The sequence below is a fragment of the Palaemon carinicauda genome, chromosome 12 (genome assembly GCF_036898095.1).
Source record: "Palaemon carinicauda isolate YSFRI2023 chromosome 12, ASM3689809v2, whole genome shotgun sequence".
Taxonomy (NCBI): Eukaryota; Metazoa; Arthropoda; class Malacostraca; order Decapoda; family Palaemonidae; genus Palaemon; species Palaemon carinicauda.
Genome location: NC_090736.1, coordinates 69,399,879 through 69,407,378, shown reverse-complemented (window position 1 = coordinate 69,407,378; position 7,500 = coordinate 69,399,879). Strand labels below are relative to the sequence as shown.

Below are 7,500 nucleotides of genomic sequence, written 5' to 3'. Positions count from 1 at the left end.
ATAATTCATTTTGTATATATTATGCTTGTATCATCGCTCTTCCCTCGCACTAAACAGAACCAGAATAAACATGTCTGCATTTCTCCTATGTAACATTGTCTGTTTCTCGAACATGTAATTTCCTGTTGCCTTGAGGTTTTGTATATAAAGGAGAGTGTTCTATAATAAATTAACTCAGTTGCTTTCACACTGCCTTTGAGTTCACAACCTTCTCTCGGCTGTCACATTGGTGACCCCGGAAGTCGACTCACTCCCGCCGCCTTCCACCCCCACCACTTTCGCCCCTCCATCGTTGGTGCTATTACGGACTCTACAGAAGTTGGCGCTGTGGCTTCCCCATTGAAACTTTCACCGTTCGCCAGCAGAGAGGCGTTTGCTTGGTTTCAGCGCGCAGAAGTCCAGTTTCGCATCAAGGGCGTGACTCGCTCAACCACCAAAGCAGATTATGTTCTCGCGGCGATACCCGAGGACACCTTCCCGGAAATATCCGACTGGCTTTGTGAACAAGGAGACACCCCAATAGCGTATGACGCCCTCTGCAACAGTACTCGCCGTCGCCAGCCGCCCGTGTAGCAAAGTTTTTTCAGCTCTCGCAACAACCGTTGGGGGACCAAAGGGCTTCGCTTGCCCTCAGGGAAATGACCAGTATCGCTCGCCTTCAACCTGCCGCAGACGGCTCTCCTCGTGAGGTGAACCTACTTCCTGCCCTTTGGATACGCCGTTTACCCGGACCTATACGCGCTGCCATACCCGATGTCGATAGTTTACCCATAAAGGACTAGATGACCAAAGCCGACGCCCTTATGGACAGCCACTTCAAGACCTCCATCAACGCCTCCACCCCTGACAAAGAGAATGCCTATTCAACGTCAACCGAACCTGACATGAATGCCGTAGGACATACACGCCTACTCCGTGACGTGCCGATAGCAGCGACAAAGCCGCCCACCACCCACCAATCGCTTGTGCTCCAACAAACGACTTCCACATCCACTTACTACCTCCCATCCGCTGCAGTTTTGCTACTACCACTTCAGATTCGGGGCAACTGCGAAGAAATGTGCCGAGGATTGTCAGTGGCCAAAAAAACGTGTAAGTAGGCATTCGCTCGTGGCGGTGGCCTCCCGTGTTTCTAATCTTTTCTTTTTACATGATGCAGGAACGGGCGTGCGATTTTTGGTAGTCACGGGTGCTTGTCATTCTCTTTTGCCAAGGAAACTCTTCAAGACACGACGTAGTCTGTCTACATCTGCCGATGTCAGCTTGGTAGCTGCCAACGGATCTGCGATACCCACCTACGGTTACGAGAACCTCACATTATCGTTCGGAAACGGTAAATTCAATTGGAAGTTTCTCGTTGCTGACGTCACATTGCCAATCCTCGGTGCGGATTTCCTCTCTCATTTCCACCTTCTGGTCGATGTCGCTCACCGACGATTGGTCAACGCAGACTCGTACTTGTCGACACCTCTCTTCAACCCGCCCCCTCTAACCTCGCTCTCCACATTAGCGCACCCACGGATGTCTACGCCCACCTCCTTACGTCGTACCCCGGAAGTTTTCTGTCCAGAACTTCGCCAAATGCCCACGGTTCCTGCCAAGCACAGTATTTATTACCATATCAAGACGACGGGACCCCCAGTCTTCGCAAAATTCAGACGTCTGGCACCGGAACGATTAGCCGCCGCCAAACAGACGTTCGGAAAAATGGAGGAAATGGGCCTTTTGCCAAGAGGCCTCCAGCCCATGGTCGTCACCCTTACACATCGTTCTGAAGAAAGACGGCTCCCTCCGTCCGTGCGGGGATTACAGGCGCCTGAACATGCAAACAGAACCGGATCACTACCCCCTCCCAAACATTGCTGACGTGACATCCTACCTACACAAAGCAAAGGTTTTCTCTATGCTCGACCTCCTGAAGGGGTATTATCAGGTACCTATGATCCCAGAAGACAACCCCAAGACTGCCATCACCACTCCGTTTTGTACATACACCTTCAATTACTCCTGTTTTGGCCTTCGTAATGCGGGGGCCACGTTTCAACGTCTCATGGATGGCATCTTAGGGGACCTCCCTTTCTGTATATGTTATGTGGACGACATACTTGTGGTCTCCTCCTCAAAAGAGGAACACCTCCGTCACCTGCGCATCGTGCTCGACCGCCTGCAACAAAACGGCCTTGTAGTCCGGTACGACAAGTGTACCTTTGGCGCCAACGAAGTGTCGTTCTTAGGGCACCCCATTACTCATGAAGGAGTCCACCCCCTCCTTGAGAAGGTAGCAGCCGTTCAGAACTTCCCTGTGCCCTCGACTGTCAAAGCTCTGCAGGAATTCTTGGGCATAATCAACTATTATCACCGTTTTCTGCCAGCCATTGCCACCACTCTTGCTCCACTCTACACCTCCCTCAAGGGTAAGCCAAAGGACCTGAAGTGGGGTCCCCTTCAAGAAGCAGCCTTCTGCAATGCAAAGAAGGCCCTATCAACTGCTGCGGCTCTCACTTTTCCTATCCCACATGCCCCTCTCCTTCTCTCCACTGATGCCAGCGACGTCGCTATTGGTGCTGTACTCGAGCAGGTGGTCAACGTCTCGCCCTGCCCATTTGTCTTCTTCAGCAAAAAACTGTCCAAGGCAGAATCGGGTTATTCTACCTTCGATTGAGAATAGCTGGCGGTGCACTTGGCTGTCCGTCACTTTCGCCATTTCTTAGAAGGTACGCCCTTCGTCATTCGCACAGACCACATGCCTCTGGTGCACGCCTTTACTCGACAGTCTGATGCCTGGTCCGCCCGGCAATGCCGACATCTCTCCCCCGTGGCTGAATACAATTGCACCCTTCAATACGTCCCTGGAAAAATTAATCCCGTTGCCGATGTCCTGTCAAGAAACACGTTGGCTGCCGTTCAACTGGGATTGGATTACAACGCCCTGGCTGAAGCCCAACGAAAGGATCCAGAGTATCAAGCATGTAGGACATCCTGCACGTCCCTCCGTTGGGAAGACTTCCCCCTCGAAGACTTCAACACCACCCTCCTCTGTGACGTCAGTACTGGTAGACCGCGACCTTCGATTCCTGCTCCCATGCGACAGCAGGTGTTTGATCTCATTTACGGCCTTTCACATCCCTCGTGCCGTTCTACTGAACAGCTGCTGAAGGCAAAGTTCATTTGGCACGGCATTTCTAAGGATGCCAAGGATTGGGTCCGCGCCTGTTCTTCTTGCCAAACTTCCAAAGTACATCAACACACGGATTCCGGAGTGGGCACCTTTCCTCAACCTCAGCGTCGTTTCGCACACATTCACGTAGACGTTGTAGGCCCCCTACCCACATCACAAGGACATCGTTACCTGTTTACCGTCATCGACTGCTTCACTCGTTGGCCTGAAGCCATTCCCATGGAAACTGCAACGTCCGCCTCATGTACATCTGCCTTACTTTCTGGATGGATTGCAAGATTTGGTATCCCTGAGCATATTACTTCCAACAGGGGAACCACTTTCACCTCTCAATTGTGGACATCATTAGCGAATCTCCTGGGCATCACCCCACATCAGGCAACGGCCTACAACCCCGCTGCCAATGTAATGGTTGAACATTTTCATCGCACCCTCAAAGCAGCTTTGATGTCCCGCTGCAAGAATTCCAACTGGTTTAATCAGCTTCCCTGGGTCCTCCTGGGACTAAGGACCACTCCTAAAGACGCCCTCGACGTCTCGGCAGCTGAAATGGTGTATGGCAACCCGTTGGTCGTCCCTGCCAAATTATTTCATTCTACAACATCCTCCGACAATCTCCAGTGCATACGTCATGTCGTGGGAAAATTTACTTCATGCCGCCAGACTTACAAGCCCCCAGCGAAGCATCACATACCAACAGACTTGCACTCTGCAACGCACGTTTTTCTGCGCAACGACACTAGCAAGCCACCGCTAACGCCCCCTTACACGGGCCCTTTTCTTGTGATCCGCTGCAGTTCGAAAGCATTCCTACTAAACATTCTTGGCAAAGAAGACTGGGTCTCCATTGATCGTCTAAAACCTGCTTATTTTCTGCCAGATGACCCGCCTACAGTTCACCTCTCTAGATCAGGGCACCCTATTTAACATGTACAGTATGTCATTTCTAGGGGGGGAGCCATGTACCAACCGTGTGTCACACGATCGTACATAATTCATTTTGTATATATTATGCTTGTATCTTCGCTCTTCCCTCGCACTAAAAAGAACCAGAATAAACATGTCTGCGTTTCTCCTATGTAACATTGTCTGTTTCTCGAACATGTAATTTCCTTTTGCCTTGAGGTTTTGTATATAAAGGAGAGTTTTCTATAATGAATTAACTCAGTTGCTTTCACACTGCCTTTGAGTTCACAACCTTCTCTCGGCCGTCACAGTGGGCTTAAGGAGCCTTTAGGTCGACATGTTGAGTCATCAGCAGCCATTGCCTGGCCACCCTGGCATAGTTTGGGTGGAGAGGGGGATTGGGCGCTGATCATATGGATATATGATCAGTCTCTAGGGCATTGTCCAGCTAGTTAGGGCATCCTCACTGTTCCTTCCTCTGCCATTCATGAGAGGCCTTTAAACCCTTATTGTAGATATCCTTCACCAAGCTTAAGAGGCTTAAAAGATATCATAGTTATCTTTATGATTCCGAGGATGAAGGCCGTAGAGATATCTTTAAATTGAAGGAGGGATGGTTTAAAAGTCATACGTTAGTGGCAGAGGTCAGGGAATGATTTATTTGTCTTTGCACAATATCTTAGACCAAATAATGGCTGCAGATGCACCGGCAGACCTTTCTAGTCCTTCAAATCCCCCAAATATCAGTTCAAAAGGATGATAAGGTTGTGTACATCAATGAAAACTATCAAGGTGTGAGCGTGGCACGAACTCAGACCCCAAAGATTGTGAGTTCCAGACTTTTTCGCTATGGTACCACAGCACTGTTCATAAAGACTTATGAGGTTGAGGATATAGGCAATTTATGTTGCTAAACTTAAAGAGACTTATAGAGACAGTAGTTTTTGTTACCGCACTTTCAGACTTGACAGAGATTGTGGTTTTCATGTTACTGCACTTTGAGACTTAACAAAGATCGTGGTTTTTATGTTACCAAGCTTCAACACTTGACAGAGATTATAATTTTTAGGTTACCGGACTTCAAGACTTGATAGAGATTTTAGTTTTTATGTTACCGAGCTATAAGATTTGACAGAGATAGGTTTTATGTTATCGAACATTAAGACTAGACAGAGATTGTAGCATTTATTTAACAGAGTTTTAAGACCTTACAGAGATTATCGTTTATTTCTTACCGAGCTTAATGGGTTTTATGTCAGTGCACTTTAAGACTTGACAGTGATTATAGTATTTATGTTACCGAGCTTTAAGAGTTGACAGAGATATTAGTTTGTATGTTACCGAGCTTTAAGACTTTATAGAGATTATAGTATTTATGTTACCGCACTTTAAGACTTACCATAGATTGTTGTTTTATGTTACAGAACTTTAACTTTAAGATTTGCCACAGATTGTAGTTTTCATGTTACCGTTCTTTAAGACTTGACAGAAATTGTAGCTTTTGTGTTACCGTGCTTTGAGACTTGACAGAGATTGCAGTATTTATGCTAACGAGATTTAAGACTTAACAGAGAACGTAGTTTTTATGTTACCAAGCTTTAAGACTTGTTAGAGATTATAATTTCAGGTCCCCGGGCTTCAAGACTTGATAGAGATTGTAATTTCAGGTTACCGGACTTCAAGACTTGACAGAGATTTTAGTTTTTATGATACTATACTTTAAGACTTGACAGGAATTATAGTTCTCATGTTATTTCACTTTAAGACTTGACAGAGCCTGTAGCTTTCATGTTACCGTGCTTTAAGACTTGATAGAGATTGTAGTTTTTATGGCAGTTATTGCATTTTTGTTACTGAACTTTAAGACTTGACAGAGATTCATATTATCTTCATGTTAAAGAGCTTAAAGCATTAACCGAGACTAAAGTTGTTAACGAGCTGATAGACTTTGCTAAGTATGTAATTATCTTTATACTGCCGAGCTTAAGGATTTCATAGACACTACAGTTACCCTTATCTTGCCGGATTTAAAGATTTACCAATTACTGTAGTTATCTTTATGTCAACCGGCATAAATACAAACAAATATATCAGTTTACTACATTACTGTGCTTAGACTTGATAGGTTTTATAGGTATGTTTACAGAGTTCAAAGACTACTCATATATTATGATTAATACGTTTCCAAGCTTAAGGTCATAACAGAGATTGGAGTTATTACGATTATTAATAGTTTTCAAAAAATAGATTTTCTTCTACCACTCAAGTAAACATTTTAAAATTCTATCTCCCATTTCTCCAACCTTGCGTCCTTTCGTCTGTCGTCTCTATAAACTCCCCAGTAATCTAATCGTACCTGATGGTTGTCCAGCTGCTGATGACGTATTAGAAGGAGCATCGTTATTTGAAGGGACGTTTCTCCTTGGAGTAAATCTTGGAGACACATTGAAGTGCTCTATGTTGTCCATCTCGTTAAGGTGGAATTTTTCAGTTGTAATCGAGTCTAGTCTAACTGTTGGCTCAGGTCTGAGGTCCTGCAGGGTGAAGCACGGGGTCAGGTCAGGCTTCATGTCCTGTCACAAATAAACAGGATGTCTTGGGAAATAACGAAACTTTCAAATTAAGATTAGCATGTTTTTTTCCCCTTCTTTAATTTTGTAAAAGTAAGGTGACATGGCTTCAAAATCCAATATATATATATATATATATATATATATATATATATATATATATATATATATATTATATATATATATATATATATATATATATATATGTCCCTTTCTGAGTGGGGGATACCTTAACGTGGTGAAAAGGGCTTGCGTATTGTCCTGATCAGCCAAGCTATACCAGTCAGTGTTACCCATACTAGGTTGGTTTGCTGTGTACGATTAGACGAAAATCTCCTACAAAACTCCAAACATAAATTGGCATGTATGAGGCCTTTGTCCTGCAATAGACTGGAAACGGCTGCATTTCTCTCTCTCTCTCTCTCTCTCTCTCTCTCTCTCTCTCTCTCTCTCTCTCTCTCTCTCTCTCTCTCTCTCTCTCTCTCTCTCTCTCTCTCTCTCTCTCAATAAATAAATAAATAAATACATAAATAAATAAATAAATAAAGAAATAAATAAGCTCTAAAAAAGAATAAAATTTCCTACTTCGAGGTCACATTACCTCCTGACACCAAACTTGGAAGTCTTTTTTCTATCTTATCTTTCTCCTTCACTAACTTTATCTCTTAAAACTCGTCATAATCACCCGAATCTTTTCCCCCAAATCCATGTATCTTCAGCATCTGCAAACCTTTCCCAACATCCATTATTTTCATTACATACGTTCACATATTTCTGTAGTTTTTACTCAATCATTGAATGACTGTTCAAAAGCCAGCACTTTACTTTACAGTTTAAAGATCGATC

At 44.7% G+C, this 7,500-nt stretch overlaps 2 pseudogenes; both read right to left on the bottom strand.

Moving 5' to 3' along the window:
- The window catches only part of LOC137650881 (neuronal acetylcholine receptor subunit alpha-10-like), a 178,107-nt pseudogene that overhangs the window by 128,710 nt on the left and 41,897 nt on the right, over positions 1-7,500 (bottom strand).
- LOC137650435 (neuronal acetylcholine receptor subunit alpha-9-like) overlaps positions 1-7,500 on the bottom strand; it is a 111,601-nt pseudogene that overhangs the window by 78,291 nt on the left and 25,810 nt on the right.